Consider the following 26,530-nt stretch of genomic DNA (forward strand, 5'->3'; position numbering starts at 1 on the left):
TATTATTGTTACTATATTTAGATTCTATTGTCATTATACTTAGAGTCTATTCCTACAAGTGCATAGAGCTTCAGGGACGAAAATCTGCATTCCCTTGATCAAGTCCTTTTTTTTCTTCCAAAATGTTCAATGGCGACCGACTGCCTGTAGTAAATGGCTCAAACTTCTTGGCTTGGCTCGCAGGGACAGAACCTTGACTCCCTCCTTCTTGATAATAGTCACTGGACACTCGGAAGGTAAATGGGTCCCCTCGCTACCCTCACTGTTGTCATTGTCCTCGTCTGCTATATTTGGAGAACCTGGCTTTTAGCACAAATATAAGGAAACTCTGCCTGGGGGGGGAAAGACACTAAAACAATACCCAATTGAAACTTGGAAGTCATAATAGTGCTATAACAGCTTGCATTTATTGAACATCCACTGTGTGTCAGTTACCATACATGACTGTGTTTATTATCTCACTTAATTCTCATGCAGGCCTATGATGCAGGTAAAATTATTACCCTCATCTACATCTTACAGATGGGGAAACTGAGAAGGAAAGAAAGGGTAAGTAATTTGCCCAAGGTCACACAGCTAGAAAGTGTCAGAGCCAAGATTTGAACATACGTCTGGGGTCTAATGTCTGTTGCATTAAATACCCCACCATTCGCTCTCCTGTTAGAGACACCTAACCTGTCACTGGCGTCTTCACTTACGGTTTCCCCTGTGCTCTTAGTGGTTAGATGCCAACTCTCTCAGTGCGTTGGGATGCCCTGGTGGTCCCCAGGGGCCCTGGGAGGCCACGCTCAGGGAGGTACCCTCACACCCTGGCGTCCCGGATAGAACTCTACCCCTTGGCCACTTCTGGTTCTCAGGCCTGTTCCCTGCCCTTCGCATTCCCTCCCTGATGTCCCAGTGCCTGCTCTAGTAGCTTTGGGATGTCCCAAAGCCCTCTGAGGCAGAGGCTTCCCCTGGCTGGCTACTTTCTCTGAACCAGATGTCACCTGTCAGCTCTCCTCCCTATGAAACAAGAGCCAGTCTCCCAGGGCAGCAATCTTGCTGGGCTTTTCTTCTAAGGGACAGCTCAGCCCAGCCCCCGCTGCCTCCTGGCCCTGGCTAGACAGCTCAAAGCCAGGGATGCTCACTAATGACAGGGATGAGGCTTGCCTCTGTTCCTATGGCAACTGCTGCGCTCCACTTACTCAATCACTTTTTGAAGCTCCTGCTGGTGTGAAAGTTATTTTGCATAGACATGCTTAACTCTTATCCAGGAACTCTGCACTGGGCCTTTAGATCCTTCCAGATCGCTTATAAAGTTGATTTTCTCTCTCCTCCCTTTGTTGAAGTCCCTTTATCTTTCAAGCTCAGTTCAAATCCTACCTCTTCTAAGAGACCTTTCCAGGTCCCCTCCCCTCACCCCTCCCCAGGCGGAGTCAATCTCTTGCTCCCCACACTCCCCTGGGGCATGTTTATGGCTCTATTAGATCACAGTCTGCCTGTTTCACAGTTATTTATGTGTCTCCCTCTGAGCCCCTGGTGAGTGATCAGCCCATAGTAGGTGCTAAACAAACATTTGTTTGAATTTATTTGAATTTCCCTTTCAGGGTTTTAAAAAAATTACTATTATTAACAGTACAGACCATTACTAATAATCCCTATGCTTGTAAAATTATTTACAGTTTATATATAGCTTCATGCTTGAGGGCACTGCTTTAAACCCCAGCTCCACCCTTGCTAGCTATGTGACAGTGTACAAGCCTTATAACTGCTCTCAGCTTGCTTCTCATCGGTAAAACGGATTGTTGTAAATATTAAAATAAATGTGTCAAGAGTTGACTTAGCACAGGCCAGATGCCTGCGATGGCTCAATAAATGTTAGTCATTATTATAACTCACAGCCTTGGTGGGACCTCACAAAAGCTCTAGAATGAGGAGAAGCACTGGGTTTCTGTCAGGGTCGTCTTTGTCCCCAAGGACAGGTGAAGAGGGCGAGGCTCAGAGCGGAGAAGTTTTGCCTACACTTCAGGCTTTAGTCGAGTGCTATGGTGGGCACCTGCGGGCGGCCGTGGAGCCACCTCCCCTTTCCTGGTGATGGAACCTGCATTTTCGTTTGCAGAACTACTCCTTCCTACTGGTGGGTCAACTCCAGGGCAGGCTTGGGTAATCAGAACATCAGATGTCCCTGGCCACAGGGATTAGTTTGGGAATGGGCAAGGGACCCAAGTCTATCCAATGAGACTCACTTCTGAGATTTTTGTTTGAATTTCTGAGAACAAGATTGTCTCTTTTCTGCTGGACTGTAGGCCTAACTCCAGACCAACTCTAAGGGCTAACAGAGAGGAAAGCCAAGTGCAGAGGTGGAGACAGATTCATCATATTGTCAGTTGAGCAGAAGAATCCTAACGTTATAATTACTCCGGGGACTTTGGCGATATGAATGGATACAGTTGTTCCGTCTCATGCCAGGTGCATTGGTGTCTACCACCCGCAACTGAACAAGTACCAGCTCTTGTAATGTAAATCTACGGTCTCCTCCACACAGAGGTCAAGGATCTCTCTATACCATTCATTCACACGACAAACACCTACTAGGGTGCCATCCACTTCCGTGGGGCTGAGACTACAGGGATGGACAAGACAAATCACCCGGCCCTCTTGGAGTTGATGGTCCATTGTCATCCCATTTGATATATGAAGAGACTGGGGCTCAGAGAGGAGGACACCCCCAAGGTGTGTGTCCTTCAAGTGATTCAGGGTGCCATGGTCCAGAATGAGGCTGGGCAAAAGCTGAGGCAGGCGGCTGGGACTGGTCAGTCACTGGCAGGAAGGACTTATGCTTCTGGCAGTCATATGTTTCTGCTCATCACAAGTCAAAGATGGAAGAAGGTTCTGAACCAAAGCAAGAGGTTGGACACAGGGGCTGAGGCTTTAGGCCCCGAGGTCTAGGACTCCTGACAGGGGACATTTTCCTGGGGAAAGGGTGGCTCTGAGGTCTGTTTTGGGGGATTTTACTCCTGGCTTAATGGATAACCTCTCTTTGGGGGCTGTGTCCAGCATCAAGATTCTTCTAGGAGGAGGCTTCTTTTCCCAGGATCTTTCATTACACTTCTCAAAGGGAAAGGCCAACTTTCCAGCCCAAGCTGGGGCTAGTTTTTCTTCTCCATCTGATGACTCACCCCTGGGAGAGCCCAGTCTCTCCAGGGCTGGGCCCCCGGGGAGGTTGTGATGTCTAGAAGTTGGATTTGCTCTCAGCTTGCTTTGTTTGTCTCCGCTTCATCCGGATCTAGCACAGGCTCTGGCATATAATAGATGAACACGTCCTTCTTGAATGGATGTTTGTGGAGTTTTGTTTGTTTGTTTTCTGACTCGTGGAGGCTTTTACGATGGAGAGAGCCACTCATCCAGAGGCAAATCAACCGTGAAACCAGTCCAGTTTAAGCTTCAGGACCCTTTCCTGGCACAGGCCCCCCTCTAAGCCAGGGGAAAGGCCCTAGCAATGTGTTCACATGGTCATGTGTTTCTGTAAAAATTGCACAAGTCATTCTAACTGTAATCAGTTGAGATCATTCACTTTTTCCCCCTCTGACCTCCTTACTGCCAGATTTTTCTTGTTGTCAGATGGCTTTAGAAGGGTCCGTGGCATTTTGGGGTTCTGGTTAAGGGGACGTTGAGTTGGCGATACATTTAGTTTGCATCTGGTGGCTGTCTAGGCTTTATGTATGGTTAAGTCAGCTGTCTCTGGATAGACATGTCTCGAAGGACCCGCCCGCTGTCTCCTGAGCCCACTCACCTGGCATAAAGACACAGAGGTGAAGGTTCAGAGCTGCATAGCCACATGAACACGTCTTCCAGTACCTGGCAACAGAACTGTGCGTGCTGGAAAGGAGGGATACTTTGAAATGTAGGAAGCTGGAAGCTAGACTGTAGATAGTTCTTCAAAATCCTCAAATGGTCAGGCCTCTACAATTGTAAGCAGAAGACTTGCTGTTCAGAGATACTTATGCAAAATGGCAGTTACTTCCTGTCAGGAATATTCTCTGTAATACAGTGGATATAATCGTACCCTAAATCTTTCTTGATGGAGGGATGGAGGGATATCTTGTTGTTTATGGTTGAACTGTGTCCCTCTGAGAGAGTATGTTGTTATCCCACTCCCGGTATCTCAGAATGTGACCTTAGTTGGAAATAGGGTCTTTACAGAGGTAATCAAACGAAAATGAGGCCCTTAGAGTGGGCCCTAATCCAATATAACTGGTGTCCTTATAAATGGGGGGAAGTTTGGACACATAGACAGACACACAGAGAAATCCCACATAGAGATAAAGGCAGAAATCAGGGTGATGCTTCTATAAGCCAAAGAATCCCCAAGATTTCCAGCAAACCTTCAGAAGCTATACGAGGGGCCCGGACCGGATTCTCTCTCATAGCCCCCGAAAGGAACCAACACCTTGATTTCAGACTTGTAGCCTCTGGAACTGGGAGACAATACATTTCCATTGTTTAACTCACCCAGCACGGACCTTGGCTATGGTGGTCTGGTAAACTTATGTGCGTGGGAGATAGAATTTGTCAGAAGACCTGCGTCTCTGGGCCATGAACCTGGAGCAATTCATCGATGTGTGAAGTCCCATGTTTCATGCACTCCAACTATCACGAATTAAAAAGAAGAATTTAATTAACTGTGCAAGAAGGAAGAGTCAATTTTCTTTCCAGGAGCATGTCTGAGATGGCACGGGTGCCCTGCCCCATCCTCCAAGGACTACACAGCTCCCGCCATCTGGCACTTTCTCTCAGTGTCCCCAATTAGGACTTCCCTACCTCCGCCCCCTGAGCCCTCATCTCGTTACCTGTGTGTGCTCCCCGGATCATATTTAGAAAACAACCAACTGGGCTCTGCTCCTGTGGGCCCAGATCCCAGATTTGAGATTCTAGAGAGAATTAAAGGGTAGAGTGGCCCGAGCCCTATCTCTACAACCACCCTTCCTCATCACTTTCCATTTCTTCCCCCTGCCCAGAAAACCAAATCGGAGTTGTTTCCTCTCAGACCCTGAAAGAACATTGCCTTCATGGTTGGCCCCAGATGAGCTGTCTCAGTTACTCTGGAAAGGCCATCTAAACATTGGCGATTCTGCTGAGTTTTTCTTTCCACCTTTCCCCCCCTCCTTCCCCTGGCCTGGCCTCCAGCCTCTCTTCCATATTCCCTGCCCCACAGTGTCCTCAGGGGAACCCGGCCCTCTATTCCCACTACCACCCACCTCCCACCCACCCTTACCACCAGCCTCTTCTCTCTTATCAGATGACAAGCCACAGCTGTTTTCCTCAGGCATCTATCTGAGGCTCTTGGCTGAGGACAGGAGCAGAAGCAGAGGGAACCAGAGGGCGGTTCGGCTGCGGGTTCCAGGCAGGGATTTGGCGTCTCACAATGTGGAGGGTTCCATCTAGAGTACCCTCAAACCCAAATGGACATTGCTGGTGGGACTGTAAAATGCCAGTGAGACCCGGCAATTAATCCCACACCTAACTATGTACCCCGAGGAAGTGAAAACAAGGACTTAAACACATACCTGTACACAAATATTCATACAGCACGATTCGCAATAGCCAAAAAGTGGAAACCGCCCAAATGTGTTTCGGTGGATGAATGGATAAACAAATTGTGGTAAATACACACAGTGGAATATTACTCGACCATAAAAAAGGAATGGAGTACTGATACATGCTACAGTGTGGATGAGCTCAGTGAAAGAAGCCAGACACAAAAGTTCACATATTGTATGATTCCATCCACTTGAAATACCTGGGTTAGGCAAGTCCATAGAACGCGGATTGGTGGTTGCCAAAAGAGTTGGAAAGAGGAAATGGCAGAGCAGCTGCTTAATTGGTAGGAGGCTTCCTTTGGAGGTGATGAAAATGTTCTCGAACTAAACAGAGGTGGTGGTTGTACAACGCTGCCTTGAATTGAATTGCTCACTCGCTTTTAGAAAGTTAATTTTAGGCTATATTCAATTCGCTGCAACTTAAAAGCCCCAGAGAAGTGCTCTAGTTGGTCTACCTTGGGTCAGGTGACCACCCTGGCCGATCATTGAGGATTGGGGGTGACATCTACAAAGATGGCAGGCCTCCTTGGAGTCACATGGTTGCAGTTGGGGGAAGGTACATTTCCAGGTGCTCTTCTGAGAAAATGAAACTCTAATAAATAAGAGAATCACCAAACGTCAGGGCTAAAAGGGTTATCTAGAACTGCACCATCCCTTTGGTGCCTACTAGTTAAGAATGGCTGTTTAGATTTAAATTGATTCCATTTCTAAATGGCTCTAGCACCTTCCAAGAGCTAGCGGCTACCATATTGGACAACAAAGAGGTAGAACTCGTCCATCATTGCAGAAAGCTCCATTGGAGAGCACTAATGTAGAGATTGTAGAGTCCAACCCTTCATTTTGCAGGTGAGGGAAATGAGGCCCGGAGAGAGGAGGGGACTTAGATACATAGACACAGCCAGCGATTTAGGGCCATCTCCAGAACCAACACTCAGGCTTCTTGACTCCTTTTCTGACGATGTGCTGCCTCTATGTTGGCACACAGTGTAGGGTGCTGTCTCTCCTCCGGGGGGCTCTCCGTTTCGTGGGAGAGGAGATGCACCCACAAGCCGGGGCAACCCCTCCGATTCCGATCAAGGACGGCACTGAGAGTCTGCGGTGGGCCAGGCATCAGGTCACACCGGGAAAAGCAGTGTGTGCCACAGAGGAGACGATTGGCAAAAGGCCACAGGGGAGGTGGAGAAGGAGTTTTAAATTAGAAAGAAGCTCTAATGTCTTTCTGTTTATAAAAGCAACATGCTCGTTGCATGCAATTTAGAAAGCCTTGAAAAATATTAAGGAAAAATAAATATCACCATCATCTTCATGACTCAGAGATTGTCATGGTTAACGTTTTTATATATATCCTTCTAGGCGTTTTTTTTTCCTATGCATTTCCAATTATAGACACGTATATATGGATCAAAATGCATTTTATGCACTTTATTCTGCCTCCTGCTTTTTTCGCTTAATATATTTTGTACATTTTTAATGCAATCACATGTAGATTCATGACATTGTTTTAACATCTGTGAGAGATGAGTTTTGAATGGAAGGTTCTGCAAGGCTCCTCGGTGAAGCCGCGATGGACCAGGCCCTTGAAGGACCAGGAGGCAGACGGTGGCCAGGACACCCTCAGCGGGGGGAGCAGTGCGGATAAAAGTCGAGTTGGTGATGGCCCACTCTGCCCACTAGAAGCTGGCTGTCGACAGATGAGGGGGTTGAGGCCCAGCATGGGGGAGGTAATTCTACCAAGTCCACATGTGAGGTGGTGTTAAGGGTGAGACTTGAGCCCAGGACCCCAGCCCTTCCCCAGGGCATCGGCCTCCACAAATTTCAGCCTAGAGTCCGCCCGTGGGCACTTGAGGTTCTCGTTCACTTTCATTGTCTTAACTGCAGATGACATCCCATCATGGACCATGCGGGGCCTCTGCTCCATGCACCCACAGGGAAATCGAGGCCCACCAAGGAAGAGCTATCTGGGTCACTGAGCTAGAGGATAACATTCGCTCTCGTGGACTGCCCTCACGCGTGTCAGGCCACGAGCTGGGGGGCTGGCCGCCACTCCACCTGGGGACTCTCTCCTCCCTTCCCGAGGGAGGGCTGTGCCTGCACCGCCCTGAGTCACAGCCGGCCTGCCTGCCTGCTGTGAGTCAGCAGCATTCCTGGGGGCTGAGAGCGTTGCAGCGGAAACACAGGCCCTGCCTTGTACCCCGGTGAGCCTGGCACATTCTCCAGTGAGGGAGACTAGACGTGAGAGAGACAGCCAGATGAGTGGCCTCAGGTCATGGCCTGACAGCCTGGGAGCTGACCTGTAGGGGCCTCAGGGGTTCGGATGACTCAGAGAAACCCCAGCTGCCTCCTACTGCCTGGGAGCTGGGCGTTGACCCTACGTGCTCTCTCTGAAGGAACCTGGGGCGGATGGCACCAGCAGCTGCCCTGGCTGGGAGAGGCTACGGGGAGTCAGGGAGAAGGTTCTCTCTCCAGCCGGATTTGGGCAAGTCATTTCCCACCTCTGCGTGCAGGGGAGGATGTTAAGAGCACAGGCTTTGCCATGAGGCAAACTTGGGTTGAGATTGGGGCCCCACACCCTGCAGCACATGTGTCCGTGGCCCATTACTTAAGCCCACGGGGCCGCAGTAGGACCCAGTGAGATAATGTAGGCAATGCACATAGCACAGTGCAGGACACAGAGACAACGCTTACGAATTGGTAGCTATTGGGAGGCAAACCATAAGAGACTCTTAAGCACAGAGAACAAACTGAAGGTTGCTGGAGGGGTGCTGGGTGGGGAAATTAGCTAAATGGGTGATGGGCATTAAGGAGGGCACTTGTTGGGAGGAGCACTGGGTGTTATATGTAAGTGATGCATCACTAACTTCTACTCCTGAAATCATTATTACACTATATGTTAGCTAACTTGTATTTAAAAAAAAAAAAGAAAAGAATTGGTAGCCATTATTAAGAGAGTAAATATCATCCAGGGTCTTTTCTGGCACTCCCCTTTTATGCATTCACCCATTCACTCATTCATTCATTTAACCGGTATTTACTGAGTGCCTCCCAGGCAGGGACAGAGCTTGGAACGGGGCCTTCCGGGAACTGGAGGTCACTCAATAGCTCATGTTCATGGGTAAGGCCTTGGCTGAGCCAAGAAAATACAGATGTTGACAGTCACAGTCTCTGCATCATGGAACGTACATTCTAGTGGAGACAAGCGAGACCATAAAAAGCTAAATGGCCAATAAGAAAGAAAATTACAGATACATGGTCGAGGGTGACGGGATGGGCCACTTGGATGGAGGGGCCAGGCAGCCTCTCTAAGGGGGTGATGTTTATGCTGAGACGTGAGGGAGGAGCTGAGAAGAAGCCAGCCTTGTGAGGAGGCGGGAGGAAGGCCTCTGTGCCAGGGTGAGGACCAGGGCAAGGACCAGTGCCAGGAGAAGGTCCGCTAGGGAAGGCAGAGCGAGGAGCTGCACGGGCTGTGCAGAGAAGGGGAGCGGCTTGAGGTGAGGACAGGAAGCATCAGGGTCTTTCAAGTCAGGTGCAAACAGGTTGCCTTTCTAAATGCAGTTCCATGCCTCCGTAGGCTGGAGTTCCAGGCCACGACCCCGCAATGCCTGACTCAGATCTGAGCTGGCGAGAGCTTGGCCACTTTCCCAAGGGGCATCCTGTGTCCTGTTCGGGCTGCTGTGACTCTCAGCCTTCCCAGCAGCAGGGCCCTTGGAGGTGAGCCCCCCCTTAAGCAGGGAGACCAGAGCAAAGCCACTGGGAGGCTATTTCTGGTGGAGGGTCGGCCCTCCAGCTGCATTCCAGGAGGAATGCTGCCGGAATAGTTGTTCCTGAGGAGTGCAGAGTTCACCCCTACCCCAGATACAAGGAGCCTTTTCTCACCCAGGCCCCTGGGGGTGAGGCCTTCCGGGGCTGGAGGTCACCCGACTTCCGCTGTTTACAGGGAAGACCTTTGCTGAGCAGAGAAAACACAGCTGTCAGCCAGAAGCCCAGCATAATACCTGAAGGGAAGGACCTGGATAGGGGAGGGGAGGGAACCACCAGGCTCGCTGCGTCCTCTCCCTGCCTCCCTAAGTTCAGTCACCCTGGCATTCAAGGACCTGCATCTTCCTTGACCATGCTAAACAGGAATGACAGCTTCCCATACCAGAGATCATCCCCTGAACCCACTTCAGAGACAGGGACACTGAGGCCAGTGAGGGGAGAAGGCCACCCAGCTAGATAATAATAACTGCTGACATTGAGAACTTGTTATGGGTCAGGCAGTATGGTAAGAGCTTGACCAACATTTCACGACAATCCCGCGATGTGGTCACCCATGTTAGTGCCATTTTCCAGATAGGGAAACTGTGAGGCTTAGAGAGGTTCCCTTACATGCCCGAGGTCAAGGAACTACTAAGTGGAAGAATCCAGATTTGAACCAAAGCCTTCTGACTCAAAAGTTCACTCTAGTATTTTTTGTTGTGTTTTTTAAAAAAATTTTTTAAACGTTTATTTATTTTTGAGAGAGAGAGAGAGAGAGAGAGAGAGAGAGAGACAAAGCGTAAGCGGGGGAGGGACAGAGAAAGGGAGATACAGAATCTGAAGCAGTCTCCAGGCTCCGAGCTGTCAGCACAGAGCCCGACGCGGGGCTCGAACCCACGAACTGCGAGATCATGACCTGAGCCGAAGTCAGACACCCAACCGACTGAGCCACCCAGGCGCCCGCCCCTGTTGTGTTTTATTTAAATTAATTTTTTTCTCAAAGGAAACTTCTTATTACTGCTACTAATGGAAAATGCATGCTGGACAAAGGCAAAAATGCATGCCACAAAAGCCAAATAATATTAGTACATTCTAACTGAAGTCTGAAAATGCTGTTGTTGTTCACAGACCGGAACCCGAGAGGTGTTCACAGTTGACGAGAGAGATCAACACAGGTTGGAAAGGGGTTGGTGATACGCTGGTACTGAAGGGGGCTTTCTCCTTGAAAGAATCTCAAAGCTGAAAGGAGATGGTGTGATGGTGTGCGTACCTTGTCCTTTAGTGCACCTTAGCTCTGTGGTTCTCATTAGTGCTGTCCACCGAGCATTCCTGGGTTTCTGCCTCCCGGCCTGGGGAAGGATGACACCACCTGGTCCCTTTGTGGTGGTAGGACCACATGACCAGTGCCGGTTCTGAATTGCACCATGTTATGAGCTGGAGCATGTCATCGCCGGGGGGGAGGCCCTCCAACACCCCCTTTTCCAGAGTGAGGGTCCCTGAGTGAGAAGGAGACATAGTGAATATATCACAGGAGCGAGAACTAAGCCTGGATGTTACAAGCCATTAAGACTTTCAGGTGTTGATTTACCGCAGCGTAATCTAAGTATTCTGACTAATATGGCATACCATCCAGAATCATGCTGAAGACGCAGCCCCTTCCCAGAGCCCACAGCCTGATCTACTGTGCCGTGCGGACGGACACTGGCCAAGTCCAAGCCTTCATGTTCCTGTAGAAGCCATGGCTCCTTCCCTGAGTTCACTGCCTTGGAAAACTATTTCCCCAAAGTGCCCTTGACTCTTCCGCTCCTGGGGCTTAGCTTATGCATCTCTCTCTGGCAGGGATGATAAACGCCTCCATGTTTGCCAAAACCAGCATCATGGTAGAGATACACCGCCTGTGTTTGGATCTGGGCTCTGCTTATTACTAGCTGTGTGGTCCTAGATTCGTCACTTCACCTCTCTAGAATGGACTGATAGGAGTATTAAAGTACTCAAGTGGAGACAGCAATAGTATGGTACTACTCTCAGAGCCATTGGGAGGATTCAGTGTGTGACTGTCTGTACAGCAATAGAACAGGGCCTGGCACATGGTTAGATATTTACAAGCATTAAACTATCAGCATGATCCTTGCTTACTGAAATCCTGCCTTGGCCTTGCTTCTGGCCTGTGCATTGAAGATCAGGGACCCTTCCCCTTATTTTGAGGGTCACTTTGCATACTAGGTAGAAAGATGAGACATCAAGTATATTAGTTTGCCAGGGCTCCCGTAACAAAGTCCCCCAAACTGGCTGGGTTAAAACAATAGAAATGTATTCTCTCACAGTTCTGGAGGCTAGATGTCTAAAAATCAGGTGTCAGCAGGGTCATGCTCCCTCTGAGACGCCGGGCAGAATCCTGCCTTGTCTCTTCCTAGCTACTGGTGGTGGCCGTCGATCCTTGCCTTGACATTCCTTGGCTTGCCCCCAATTTCTGCCTCTGTCGCGTTGTGGGGTCTTCTCCTTGAGTGTACATATCTTTGCATGGCATTCTTCCCTTCTAATGAGGACAAAGTCGTATTGGATTAGCGCCCCATTCCCATCCAGGAAGACTTCAGCTGCAAGACTCTATTTCCAAATAAGGTCACATTCACAGGTGCTCCTGTCAGGACGGCAACAAAGTATCTTTCCGGGGGAACACAGTTCTACCCGCAAGGCCAGGAGGCAGACCACATGGCCCTTGGGCCTCTGGTTTTCCCTTGAGGGTGGAAGAAACTAAGAGGCACAAGGTTGAGCAGGAACTCTGGTCCTGGTACTGGGACACCTGGGCTCTGCCATCAGCACCCAAGGCGACCTCGGGCACTCCCCTTTTCTAGGCCATGTTATCCTTCATGGTAAGATGGAGAAAAGGACGCCCCACCCCCAACCAGGTTCTTATGAGACCCAAACGAGGCAGGGGGTGGGAAGGGCCTCTGCAGCCTGGAACCCCAGGCACAGATGCGGAGACTGGCCCTCAGCCTTTGACCTCTCTCTCATCGTCTCACATGAGCTGTTCAGCATTCCTGAAATGGTAGTTTTTCCAACAACGTTGCCAATTAAGCAGGCTGGGCCCTCACCCCCTCCCCCTCCAGTCCCAGAGTTCTCTCATGAACTCTTCCTTTCTCCTGGTTTCCTTAGCTCGGTTACTTGGCTCTGAAACTTTTCCTGCCTTCTCTCTCACGTGGGGAGAAGGTTGCTACCACATGTGGTTGTCGCAAGGATTAAATTTGGAGGCAATGCAGTTAAGTCAGCACAGTGCCTGACACACAGCAAACTTGAATGAACATCCATTAATATTGATTTGCTCATCACCACAAGGAAACAGCCTCTGCAACATAGAGACGCAAAATGCATTGCGGCCATCGCGTCTCCCTTTAGCTGGTGGGCCTCTGTTGATGCCTTTCTCCTGCAGGCTCGGATTCATTGGGCCCCTCTTGAGCGCCGTGCCAGGCTTCAGAAAGGACGGGCCCGGTTTGTTGGGACACCGCACTGGTTCTGCTCACTGTGTGGCCTGGGAATGACCCCTCTCTCTCAGGCCCTCAGTCTCCTCATGTGCATAATGAGAGTATTAACCTGGGCAATCTCTGGGAGGCCCCAAGGAGCTCTCTGTGTGTCGCATGACTCTAGCCTGCTGGGGTCCCGTAGGGACTTCTGGCCCCTGACCTGGAGGGGCTGAGGGAAGGCGCAGTGGCGGGAACTCAGATAAAGGCCGGGACTCCTGGTCCTGCCCCCTGTGTGGGCAAATCCTTTCCCTCTCTGAAGCTCTTTCCTCCATCCCAAAAGAGGCTGGGCAGGATGAAAGCCCTTGCAGTCTGCTTTTCCACAGTTCAACAGCCAGCCCCGCTTTGGAACATGTCGGGGTCATCTTCACCTGGCCTTAATGCCCACCCAAGAATATGAGCCCTACGCCAACAGGAACCTTCTCTGTCTTGTTCAACACAGCACTCCAGGGCCTAACATAGGACTGGGTGCATAGCAGGTGCTCGATGTACTGTGGAAGGAAGAGAGGGAAAGAGAGAAGGAAAGGAAGGTGGGAGGGAAGGATGAAACAAAGGAAGGAAAAAAGGAAACATTACCTACATCTCTGAATTTAGCCAAGATCACCTAAAATGCCTTTTCTTTTCTCACCATTGCTGTTGCTAAGTGATGTTTTTTTGTATTTATCTACTCAACCAATATTTATTGCCAGCTGGCTCTGCCCCAGGCATGGAGCTGAGCCCAGGGGATATGGAGGCCATCTCCTCTGGGTCTTACATTCTCCAAGGAACAGACAGTTAATGTTTTACCCAAACAAGAAACTAGGCTTACGGTCAGTGCAGTGAAGGAGAACAGGGGCACTAAGTGACACTGGAAAGGGTCACAGGCTGAGGGTCAGGGAGGAGTTAGGGAAGGCTTCTCTGAGGAAGAGACACGGGGCCCAAGTGGTCAGTCAGGGGAGGGGGAGGGAGGCTGGCTCCCTGGTGTGGACCGTGGCAGCCCCCGGGGCCTGGCCTGCTTTCCTAGGAACCCTTGCTCCCTAGCTGCCCAGTAAGACACCCTCTTGCAACCAAGCCGGGACCTCTCTCCTGTCTCTACAGCCTGGGATAACAGATCCTTGCTCTCAGAGCTGTCCCTGCCTTGCCGTGGGCTCCACTGCCTGACCTCTCCACAGGGCAGTCCCTCCCCGCCTCTCTTTGACACATGCTGGGGACAGGCCCTGAACACATTCCCCAACCTCTGCCCTGCTGCAGCTTACAGACCACCTCCCTCCCCTCCTGCCTTACCCCTGTGGCTCCCCTTTGACTCCCCTTCCCCTGTGGCTGGGGCACAACCCCTGAGGGTTTCCCCCCTGAGTCAGGGCCTGGCTGACCCCCAGGTGGTGTTGGAGGATGTCCCAGGAGGCCACCCTCTAGGCAGGCTCCATTTAACAACAACGACAATGACAACAACAGTCATAGTAGCAGCAATAACAACAAACACAACAATAATAGTAACAACAACAATAAAGTGCATCCCTCCAGCACTTGTCTTAGTAGGTGGTTGAGCAGGGCCTTTGAGACAGGGCAGTGACACAAAGCCCTCTGTGTCTTTCAGAAGAGCAGGGCCTGTCCGCTCCCCACCCCCAGGTCAGGGCAGGGCTTGCTGGGGCCAGCGGGGCAGAGGGGGTTGCGGGGGGCAGCTAAGGGCCTGCTCCTTTTCCAGGGAATCCACTGTGCTCCCCTCCTGAGGGAGCCGGGGGTAGGGTTAGGAAGTGATCAGAATCATGGATCTTTTCAAATATGGGCAAAACCTTGGAGACGAGAGTTAGATAGCTATCTTGCCCTCTAGACATTTCCATAAACAATAGTGATTTCAACAGCTATCATTTGTCTAGTGCTTACCATCCAGCGTCAGGCACTGCTCTAAACAATGACACGTGCATTGATAGCTTGATCCTCACAAAAACTGTTATCCCCATTTTACAGATGAGGAAACTGAAGCGGGGAGAGTTACATCCCCACAGCTACTAAGGGGATGTCCTGCCATGGAAGCCAGGAGGCTCCGAAGTCAAGCTCTTAAGCTCAGCTGATGAAACATTTCACAGTCGCTAACACGGCCCTGCACACAGAATCACCCAGGCTCACCCCCGACCCCAACTTGGAACACACAAGGGCCAAGGGGCCTGTCATCACAGCTCACATACACACCCAGCCCTTGTCCTCCAGACCAGGGGCCATTTTCACGGTGATGGGTCTGGATGCCTTTTAGAAGAAAAATACAATTTTCTTTTCCACTCAACAAGCCCGTGTTTCTCTCCCCTACCTCCAGCCCCAGTGTTTATTTCAGCAAGGAAATGGCCTTTGAAGTCCTCACTTCTTGAAAGCTGAGAGGGAAGGGAGGCACTACAAACATTTCAAAGCATGTCCACATTTTGGTTGGAACGTGGAATTTTTTTAAGGATTAATAACAGTTTTTGGAATCCACTGACCCTGCTGCTTTTTCAAGGCGAAAAAAATAACCCCTTGAATATCATAGCTGTCAGGGTCTGGCAGGGAGTGGGGGGAACCCCGCGAGGGCAGGGAGCAATGCCAAGGGTCTCCTTAAGCAGAACCAGGCAGAGTCTGATGAGGAACAGCCCAAAGTGTGGTCCAAGGGGGAGATTTCACTGTAGCAAAGTGAGAGTAAGAACAATCTAGTTGTTACCAAAGCTCCATTCACTCAGTTTAAAGAATTGTCTTTTGCTCAGGGGTTGTGGTTTGTTTGATGTCAAAAAGTACTCCCTGGGGCGCCTGGGTGGCTCAGTCAGTTAAGCATCCAACTCTTGATCTCAGCTCAGTTCATGATCTCACAGTTTGTGAGATCAAGCCCCGCATCGGGCTCCATGCTGACAGCACAGATCCTACTTGGGATTCTCTCTCTCTCGCTCTCTCTCTGTCCCTCCCCTGCTTATGCTCTCTCTCTTTTTCAAAATAAATAAACAAACTTAAAAAAAATGTGGGGGCACCTGGGTGGCTCAGTCAGTTAAGTGTCTGAGTTCAGCTCAGGTCATGATGTCACCTCTCGTGAGTTGGCGTCCCATGTTGAGCTTTGTGCTGACAGCTTGGAGTCTGGAGCCTGCTTCAGATTCTGTGTCTCCCAGTCTTTCTTTCCCTCTCCTGCTCGTGCTATGTCTCTCTTTCTCTATGTTTCTCTCTCTCTGTCAAAAATAAATAAACCTTAAAAAAAAATAGACTCCCTTTAAGGAAATCATCACTATATTAAACAATAGCCTTTTAAAAGTGTCTTTAGCAAAATAGTTGCCAACCCTACTTTTGGTCTCCCAGTTTTTAATTTTTAAATCTTTTTGGAATGTGTCTGGTCTATGAAATACCAGGGCTGAGAGTACAGTTGGGGAGAAATAAATCGCTGAACCTAAGCTCTCATAATCCAAAGTAGAAACTGGGGCCTCGTAAGACTCCACCAAAGTGCTGTAAGGTTCAGGGAAGGTCTCTCCAGATGCAGATCCTGGAAAAGGCTTCTTGGAGGAAGGGGCACTAGCTTAGACCAGGAAGAGCAGGGACCATCGGCCACCCAGGGCCAAGGCAGAGCTCCAGGGAGAGGGAAGGAAACGAACAAAACCACAGAGGAAGAAGCAGAATGGCCCTAGGTGGCACCTGCTTGCCCACAGCTTCCTCAAGCTGATCTCATGCACTTCTCATGACAACCCTGCAAGGAACATACTCCAGTTATCACCATCTGACACCCTAGGAAACAAAGTCATGGGCAGGGCCACACAGCGAGTGGAGGCAGAGCTGGGTGCTCACCCAGACCACCCTGGCATGACCAGCTACAGAGTTTGCAAGCCCAGTGCACAGTGAACATGTTGGGCCCTGAGTTCAAACATTATTAAGAATTTCAATGGGGCGCCTGGGTGGCTCAGTCAGTTAAGGGTCCGATTTCGGCTCAAGTCATGATCTCGGGGTCCGTGGGTTCGAGCCCCACGTCGGGCTCTGTGCTGACAGCTAGGAGCCTGGAGCCTGTTTCAGATTCTATGTCTCCCTCTCTCTGACCCTCCCCCGTTCATTCTCTGTCTCAAAAATAAATAAAAAAAAAAAAAAAAAAAAAAAAAAAGAATTTCAATGGGGCATCTGGGTGGCTCAGTCAGTTAAGGGTCCAATTTCGGCTCAGGTCATGATCTTGCGGTTTGTGGGTTCGAGCCTCACAGCGGGCTCTCTGCTGACAGCTCAGGGCCTGGAGCCTGCTTCAGACTCTGTCTCCCTCTCTCTCTGCCCCTCCCCCGCTCACACTTTGTCATTCTCCTTCTCAAAAATAAACATTAAAAAAAAAAAAAAAAAGTCAAAATGGTGACAGCAGAACATTCAGCCAAGCCTAGGGCCCTCCTAAGTGCAGGGCCCAGTGTGACTGCATGGGTCACACACCCAGGACATGAGCCCTGCCACCTGTCCCAGAAGTCCAGCTCTTTATACGCTGCTGGCTGATGGAAGTGTTAAGTGAAACAGAACCAAAATCTGCAATATACCACATTGTTCCTCGACGGCTATGTTTGGGGGGTTTCGGACCACAGGTGAATTTTCGCTACATTTCTATATAACTTACTTTTTAATACAAATACGAATTTCTTTAAAAGAGAAATGAAGATGGTGCCTTGACTCTTCATTTTGGTGGTTCTTCCTGCAGAACAGGAAGAATTACGGAGTTTCCTGGCCACTCTCTGCGCTTCCCTTTCAGCACCACTCCGCTCCTCATTGCCTGTCATTCCCTCTGACTGCAGACCCCCAGCCACCCCCTGTCAGGGCCCCAGCCTGGCCCCGGCCTGTGGATGACTGTCAGGACCGGAGTGTGCTGTGATAAACCAGAGCACGTGCACCAATGGAGAGACCACCGCCTGGGAGAGAAGGTAGGTCAACTTCCTGCTCTGCCACGAATGTACTGTGTGACCTTACGCAAGCCCCTTTCCCTCTCTGGGCCTGATGTCATAGTAAAGCCCTTTCATACAGAGCGGCCTGCAGCTCAATCACTGCAATGGTCAAGGAGGCAAGGCCACCCCACCCTTTCTTGAATGCCCTCCGTCTCCAGAGAGGATAGCGGGAGTGAAGCAGGACAGCCTGGGGAAGAGGCAGTGTGGTATACTGGGCAGCACGCTGGGCCCGCCATCGGGAATTCTGAGTTGGAGATTCTTGTGGTGGGTACTATCTGGCCCTCTTGGGACCTCTGTCCTCTCTGTTCCAAACTCTCCATGGCTTCCAACTCTACCCAGAATAAACCCCAAACTCCTTACCATGGCCCTACGTGACCCATCTTGCCAGCCTCATCTGCTTGCATCTCTGCCCCTTGTTCAGAGGCCAGGCTAGCCACCCCCACCCCCCATGCTAGCCTCCTGCCTTCCCTCATTCGCCCTCAGGACCTTTGCACTGGCTGTTCCTTCTGCCTCGAACTGTCTTCCCCAGACCTTCCTGTAGCCGTCTCCTTCTTGCATTTGGAGCCCCAGCAGCAATGTCACTCCTCAGAGAGGTTTCCCCAACCCTGAGAACCGTCCAGCGAGCCCATGTCTGTGTCTTCACAGTCCTCCCAATCGTCTGAACATTTCTTGTTTGTGTGCTTTATTGTCTGTGTGTCTCCCCTTTCCCTGTCTGTGATAATCAGCAATCAAGCCAGCTGGGACCTTCTGTCTGGTTCCCTACAGTGGCCTCAATGCTTCCATTTGATGAAAGCGTGGAGGAATGACTAGCAGGGACCTCAATTTGCCTATCAATGCAGTGGGAGGGTGGGTGTTGCTCAGCTCTGGTCACAGATGCCTTTTCAAATATAACACAGTTTAGGGATCCTTTCCCTGAGAAATCACCTACACACAACATTTTGCATCAGGTTTGGAGAGGGTGTCCCCAGCCCCTTTGAGGCCTACCCCAGAGACTCCCTGATCTTGCTGTGAGGTTTTCTGATTTGGGAACAGAAAACAATGAAGATCAAATGGCTGTTCCTTTGGTCGCAAAAGGTGCTCAGAATTCGGCACTCCCCTTTCATGCACTTTGCATTTCCTCATTTGGAGGCAAGGATGCCCCTTGGTGCGCCCCCTCACTCCTGTTCCTAACGCAGCAGACCCCTCATAGTCTGGGCTCATTATTCTTACTCCTTGGTTGGCCACCCTGTTCCTTCTGGCCCTCTCCCCTCCTCTTCCTGCCTCTGGGATCTTAAGACAGCAAACTCAGGCCCCCTGGAGAAATGGTCTCCCTTAACACCAACATAGTCCCCGTCTACAAAACCTTTCAACTTCATAAACTCGTAACTGCAGAAATCTGTCCAAACATTCCGGGGCAGTTGTAACTATTGGTGTTGGCTTGCGGACCTGAGCCCAGCCGCCAGGGCTTTAATGAGGAAATACTTAACAGTCCCAGCCCAAGGTAACGGCCAGGGAGGGCGGGGAGCCCACTGACGGGCACCAAGGAGCCATGAGCTGGCCTCCACCGCAGAGTGGATAAGACGGGCTATGGAGCATTTTTCTCAGAAAAAGTGAAATTGACTTAATCCTTTCACCCTTTGCGGGTGTGGGCGGAAGAGGCTGAAGATGGGTCAGGACAGCTGTCAAAAGCAAGAGCTTGGCCAGGGCTGAACTTTTGAGTTCAGCATTCTCAAGCCCTGTAGCCAGACAGATGAAAAAGGCGCTTTCTCCCTCCCAGGCTCGGCGTGCTGACTTTTCCATGATTAATGCAGAGAGAATGGCTTCGACGCTTCGCAGGGCCGGCCGCGAGGACAAGTGGCCCTTTCCCTCTCCTCCTCAGGCGCCTGTCTGGAGGACGGTGGGCCAGGAAGGGTCAGCCGTGTTGGTGGGGTCAGTGGCAAGGTTGCCTGAAATTTGCACAGGAATCCACATCACTGAACTCCCAGGGCCCCTGGCTCCCTCAGGAAGCTGCTGCCACCCCAGCCGAGCAACTACAGAGAAGCAACCGCCCCCCGTGGTATTTCCCCTCCCACAAGCCACATGAAACAGCTCTTGGGGGAGACGGAGAGAGAGCACACTTCAGAAGTGGGTGTGAAAATTTGAGCTTGGTGGATGAGGTGCCCTCCACGAGAAGGGGGCAGCTCTGTGGCCTTGGAGGCTAGTCCGGAGGAGTTCCCTCAGGTCTGGTCTTTGGGAGAAAGGGCACATTGGCTATGCGGTGGGGGCAAACCGCTGCCCCGCCGCACCCCTGCCAGAGGTCCCCTCTCCCTACAGAGTACGGACAGGGCCACACTCTGCACCCATGGCTAGTGGACAATTCTAAAATTCGGGTACCTGGAGGTACCGAATAAGAATAGCGTACCTGACTACCCCACATGGCCCAGCCTGTCACCATACCTTGGGGGCTTCGATTTTTCAGGGCGGTTGGCCCTGGGCCAAGGGAATCCTATAAATTCCAGGTACATGCAGAAATAAAGGTCATGCTTCTAGGAGCCAAGGGATAGGGTCTTTCCCAAGAGAGTGATGGATTTCTTCTCCCTTCATTACATCAACAGCCCTTAAGACCTTGCCTTACCTAGTGTCCTGTACCCCATTGACATTCTCCAAGACACCCCCGGGATGGAGCCTTATTCTCCTGACAGATAAGACCTTGGGAACTATGCTTGAAGCCCCGGGGGTTAGGAAAAGCACTGGTTAATTTCCTGACTGCTAGATGAAAGAAGAAACTGAGGCTCCAGAAAAAAAGCTGAACTCGAATCACAAAGTGGACTTTCCCTTGGAGGTCGAGGGAATCAGCAACAGGCTGATTTTGCATGTGGGACCCCTCCAGCTCAGAGAAGGGAGAAGACTAAATGTGCCTCCCGACTCCCCCAGTCCCAACACACATGCCACAACGCTGCATGATTCCCCCTGCCCAGGCCCCCTGAGCACGGCCTCCCCTTCTCTTCCTCTGCTCCCGTCTCTGGAGAGGGCGCAGCAGGCCCAGCCTCTGCAGAGGCTCCCCCAGCTCCCCGCAGAGGCTGGGCCTGAGTCAGAGTCTCAAGGACCTCATGAGAGCTGGGGGGTGGAGGCGCTCGCAGGCAAGAAGGCAACAGACGCAGGGACGGGAGTCGTGAAAGCTGATTTCAGTCCTAGTTCTTCGCGAGAAAGCTGTGTGACTTTGAGGGGGCGCTTTTTCAAATATCCCTGATACTTGAAGAACCCATTATGTTTGACAAGGCTCTCTCACATATGTTATTTCATTCTACCCTTAGTCTCTCGGGGCCTCAGCGTCCTTGCGTCAAGATGAGGGGATCGAAACTTCAAGGCACGCTTGGTATCCACGTGCTGGTAGTTTGTGAGAGACCGTGTTTTATGGTATTAGGGATATTTTATTGTTCGTTTTAGGATATATGGTGCTGAGATGCCGCATTCTGGGGTTCTAGAATCTTTGGCTTCTAAAATTCAATGGCCTTTGGTTCTGAGAATATGTGACTTTTTTGTTCCATGGTTGCAAATGTCAATGTTTCCCAAATTTCTGTCGTACCAGAACCACCTTTACCACCGCGGCTGTCTGCACACACACCTGTATTATTGTTCATTTAGTATTTTTCTTTAAATAGACTCTTTTTCACTTAAATAAATGTCTTTAAAATGGAAACTTTATATCACTACTGCAAATGGAAAACCAGTCTCACCTGCCATAAATAGGACCTAAAAGTAAAAATAAATACAATAAAAACAATGTTATTAAATTCTAACTAGATACTGTTGCCCTGCCAAAGGCTCAGAGCCCAGGGCCTGCTCTTAAAAAAAAAAAATTTTTTTTAGCACACATGCACACACACACACACACACACACACACACACACACACTGGCAAGGCTTGGAGAGGTAGTAAAGACATGTTAGCATCGAATTAAAACAGTATAATGAGAAGAACTGAAAATATCACTGAACTTTTCATTTCCTTCTCCGTAAGTGATTCTGTGTTCACTGTTGTCCCTGGACACCACCCACATTCATCGTCAAGTGTATCCCTTCACCCTGCACGTCACCTCGCTCTACCCCACGTGGGATAAAGGAACCTGGGATTCTTGCCTCCCAGGCCACACACACATTGTCCAGGGGGCAATTGTCCACACTTCGTCCAGCCAGTTTCTTCTCTTCTGAGCTTTCAGCCAAGGCTTCTTTGCATTATTGCAAAACTAGGCCCTCAGACTCCCTCTGCTCATCTCCCTCTGGCTACAAAGAAGCTAGAGAAAGCCTGGAAGCCTACCACCTACCAGAGCCACCGATGGGACTCGGCATAGGTCTAGTGACATCTGGGCCTGAGGGCGACCCCTTCACTTGTAGGACAGAGAGAGCACACACTGCCCAGGCCATGCCACACCCCCAGAGTTAGGGAGGGTGGGGGCTGTGGGAAGATTCTGATGTTTCCCAGCACATACCCCCGTGGGTTCAAGGCTATGCTCACCTTCTGGCATGGAGAAGAGCTGGCCGCAGAGCTAGGGTGGCCTCAGGATGGGCACTGACCTGTGGGCAGGAAGACCCAAGCCCTGGTGCCCCCCTCCCCCCGCCTCGCCACTGCTGGCCCAATGTGGGACCTTGAACAAATCCCTTTTCCTCTGTGGAGCCACTTCCTCACTGTAAAATTGGGATGGATACACTGGCTCTGACTGTCACAACCGATCACTTATTGGATCACATTCTATCTTAAGCATCCGTTCACGTTCAAGTCAATGGCTGCTGCTATTATCATTAGAACAACAATAATCATTATTTGAGCCTCACGGTTGTTCAAGGAAGGGTAGGGTGGGCAGTAATTTTCTCACTGAGAGGGTCAATACATATAAACGTTTTGGTACACAGTGGTACTTCATAAATTTGATGACAGTCCTATCTCCCTCCTTCTAGGCTCTCTGGTGCCTAAGGGCAACATCACTCACTAGACTGAATTCAGTTTCTGGAGCTGGCCACATGACAACTCTCCGTGATAGTGACTGGGCCCTACAATCCAAGGCAGCCTCTGTCTGACTCTAGCGCAATTTGTGAAAAGCCAAAAGTATCGTCCTCTCTGCTCCCTTCATCCTGTGCGCATTCTCACCTCTCGGCCTTTGCCCTCGCTCTTGCCTTCACTGGGATGCCCTCTTCTCTTCGCCTTGTTTGATCCAACCCCCCGGGACCAACCTCTGAGACCCAGCTGATGGTCCTGGCTGGACCCCTGGTTCTCTTATTGCTCTGGGTAAGTCCCATGGCTGCTCTGGGCCTCAGTTTTGAAATAAAGCATTGAACTGAGGGTCCTCTAAGTTCCTTCCAGTCCTGACGTTGCAAATGGCAGATACTGTAGTGTCCACCACAAGAAGGACATGATCCTGACTACTTGGACTCCCTTGGCTCATTGAAGACCTGTCAGACTTGCAGTCAGGAGAGTGGGGACAGTTGGCTGTACAGCCCATGAAGGTTTGTAGCCATCACCGCAGAGACTGTAGGCAACCAGAGGAGAGGGTTGGGCCTGTGTTTACTGACCCTCCCGTTCTCAGCCCAGCACAGTGTTCAACACCAAAGCTGCTCAATAAGTAATCAGCAAATGAATGCATGCATGTTTGAAAAGCAGTATGGCAAGTATTATTAGTAGAAGCTGAGGATGGAGTCCAATGCAGTCAAGTTAGGGCTCCTTAACCTTAAGCTCCAAAGAGAGAAGCCCCCTTTCCCCACCTTTGTCTTTCCCTCCAGGCTCAAAGAGCTGCATCAGTGCGTTCCAGGAGTGTGTGTGTGTGTGTGTGTGTGTGTGTGTGTGTGAGAGAGAGAGAGAGAGAGAGAGGAAAAAATAAGACTTTATTAACTTATTTTAACTAAAGAAAACTTTAAATCCACAGGCATCCTTTCCCCACCCAATATTCATTCGTTTATTTCAAAAAAATTTCTTGAGAACATCTGTGCTGTTGAGGCTACAGAGAGGGTTGGGCGGACAGGCATGGAATCTGGAGAGCCAGAACATTTGGTTCCTCACCCCAGCTCAGACAGACACTGTTTGTATGACTTTAGGCAAGTCACTTTCTTCTTAGTAGCCTAGTATCCTCATCTGTAGAGTAGGGGAACTGGTCTTGATAATATCTAAGGCTCTTTTCCTTTCTTATTATCTGTGATCAAGCTGCACGTTCCCCTGCAGAGGAGGGGCAGAGATTTTCTCAAAGATCTGGGAAGTTGTCCATGCAGCAGGCATCATCTGTAAACTAAATACGTGCAATCATAAGTCCTTTTATGTGTGTTGGAGTGAGATGGCGAATTCCTTCACAAAAGTGTCTCAAACTCTGAAAGGTAGAACCTCCAACGGAAATGGCACTGGCTCCAGTCCTGACTCACAGGGAGCTTACAGTTTTGCAAATAAAATAGAATCCAAGTAACTTGAACTACAAGGCAAGAAACAGATGTAGGTCCTGAAAGTTCAGAGGCATCAAGACCAGTGATTTTTTAGAGGTCACACCCCACTGAGGATCCGAGAAAACTACCAGCTCTCCCCAGTAAAGGTACCCTCATGTGCTAAATTTCATGGCAATTACTCGGTGATCACAGATCTCTGGCTCATCTCACAAACCTCAGGTCAAGAACCCTTGATTTAGATAAAGCCATAAACAGAAGTCCAGCAAGTCTGGAGCAAACGCCTAGCTTGAATTCTTGAACAAAAGCATCGCATGAATTATTAGGAGAGGCTAGGGATATATAGGTCCATAGCCTAGGGACCTAGGGGCAAGGGTGCTGATCAGGGAGAAAAGAGGTGAGGGGGAAGCTTAGGTAAAATAAACCGTGAGCCATCCTGTCTGTTCCTTCTGCTAGACAAAGCAATTCTTTAAGCTGTTTTAAAAGACCAAACTCATAAGCTTCAAAACGTAAACAAGCAGAGCTTCTTAAATCATTGGGGAATTGTTTATGAATGTAATTACTGGACTACATTGTCTGTTCATAATAAACAGAGACTGGCTGAGAATCCACAACCTCTGTGATTGGGTGGAGAAGGGCAGAGAATCAGGAAGGGTCCCTGTTGGGATGAGACCCCGTCTAAAACGATCCTGTTCACAAGCAAGACCACGAGCTAGAAAACTGCCTCCGTTCCCAGAAACATGTTCCTTGGGGTGCTAGAAACCTGATGGACAAGCAAGCTTTGAAAGGTGAAATATGCTTTTGATCCTTAAGTGGTACTAATTTTGAAAGACACAGCCACAGCCACCAACACTAACAATTACACCCAGCAGTCTCATGGCAAAGGACAAAGGACCTAATGGCCAAGTGCAGTTTGATTGAGGCTGCCTGGCAGCCAAGGGCTTAGACCCCTGAGTGAGGTTGGGGGTGGACCAGCTGGGGAGGAGGGAGGAAGTACAGATCACTGAAAACAGACTGCTCACACTTTGATGCATATCTGCATCGCCTAGGCGTCTTGTTACAATGCAAATTCTGATTCAATAGGTCTGGGGTACACGGGGAGATCTGCATTTCCAGCAAGCTCCCAGATCATGCTGATGACACTGGTTCTCGGGCCATACTTTTATAGTTCCCTTCAAGGTAATGGCATGGCTAAGCCCATAAGCTTCAGAGTCAGACAGACCTGGGTTCAAATCCTGACTTCCCCACCTCACTAGCTGAATAACCTGTTACTTAGCCTCTTTGAGACTCAGCTCCTTACCTGTAAAATACGAACTAGAGGTAGGATTATTTGTTCATTCAACAAGTATGTATTTAGCATCAACTTTGTGTCAGGCTTGTGGTAGGCCCCGGGGATGCATTGGTGAGCTAAAACAGGCCCGGTTCCTGACAATCTTAGAGATAATGGATGTGAAGTCGTCAGCACAGTGCCTGGTACATGGTAAGAACTCAACAAATACCATCTATTTTTATTAGGAGGGGGAGGAGTATCATCCATTTTAAGCACCCAGGGGAGAGAACTCTTCTGTTAAATGCTGACTACATGGAAGGATTTGGAATTCGTTCTGCAAACCAGGAGACCCAGATGTGAAGTGTACATGGCCCCTCTCCTTGAGGAGCTCCTAGTCTAGTGGGAAGATGGGTGTGCAGCCTGAGTGGCCCCTGTAAACAACCCCCCCCCCCCCCCGCCGGCTCTCTCCAACAGCACACGTCAACGCGGATTCACTGTGTTCACACACTTGGTCCTGGCTGCCAGCCTCTGCTCACTTCTCCAAGCTGGCACCGGTTCTCTGTTCTCTCTTGATTGTCCCACCCCAATTTTACTTTTCTTATTCTGCCTCCCATTTGTCTACCCTTCCCTCACCCCCTTTGACTTGAAAATCACTATTCTCCCCTCAGGAAAGACCCTGCCCCAGCTCCCGCTTCACGGGCCAGACAGCCTGTAGACCTCCCGCTCGGAGCTGGGCACCACCCCAAGGGCCTCCCTACCATCCTGACCATCGGGACCACACCAATCAGTCAATCCAGACACTGAGCGGACAACAGTGTCGTGGGTTCTGCGGGATGAAATCACAACAGCTTGGACTGCTCTGCAAATCTGCACACTATCCTCAGGCCAAGACCTAGATGGGCCGGGATAGGCTTACGTCAAGAGGCTGAAGGGGCGCCTGGGTGGCGCAGTCGGTTAAGCGTCCGACTTCAGCCAGGTCACGATCTCACGGTCCGTGAGTTCGAGCCCCGCGTCAGGCTCTGGGCTGATGGCTCAGAGCCTGGAGCCTGTTTCCGATTCTGTGTCTCCCTCTCTCTCTGTCCCTCCCCCGTTCATGCTCTGTCTCTCTCTGTCCCAAAAATAAATAAATAAACGTTGAAAAAAAAAAAAAAAAAAAAAAAAAAAAGAGGCTGGAGTT

General features: G+C 50.1%; 1 long non-coding RNA gene across 1 annotated transcript; it reads left to right on the forward strand.

Annotated features, from left to right (window-relative positions):
* The first annotated feature begins 5 nt into the window (after nt 1-5).
* Nucleotides 6-17,678, forward strand: LOC109275956 (uncharacterized). The gene is made up of 3 exons (XR_002084457.2): nt 6-236; nt 478-549; nt 17,560-17,678. It is a non-coding gene; the product is annotated as an uncharacterized LOC109275956 (long non-coding RNA).
* The last annotated feature ends 8,852 nt before the right edge of the window (nt 17,679-26,530 follow it).

The sequence above is a fragment of the Panthera pardus genome, unplaced genomic scaffold, assembly GCF_024362965.1.
Source record: "Panthera pardus isolate Hobbes unplaced genomic scaffold, ASM2436296v1 HiC_scaffold_2, whole genome shotgun sequence".
In the NCBI taxonomy this organism is placed as follows: Eukaryota; Metazoa; Chordata; class Mammalia; order Carnivora; family Felidae; genus Panthera; species Panthera pardus.